The following is a 247-nucleotide window of genomic DNA, read 5'->3' on the forward strand; positions in this document are numbered from 1 at the left end:
GATTTCTTCTATGTCATATATTACCTTATTTAAAGTCATTAACTTGTTATCTAATTATATGGCATTTCACTAGGTTGTGTATCAGAACGGCATAGATCCTATAATTATAGAAGTATTATATTTAAAATTTCAATTACGATAAATTTGCCCCTTTGATCAGTTAATTAGCTAGTATAGTATGTAGCTGAATAAGGGTAATTATTTTTTCCCATAGATATAATGGGGGAATGTTCAAACGCACTACTCT

The sequence above is a fragment of the Penaeus monodon genome, chromosome 31 (genome assembly GCF_015228065.2).
Source record: "Penaeus monodon isolate SGIC_2016 chromosome 31, NSTDA_Pmon_1, whole genome shotgun sequence".
NCBI classification, from domain to species: Eukaryota; Metazoa; Arthropoda; class Malacostraca; order Decapoda; family Penaeidae; genus Penaeus; species Penaeus monodon.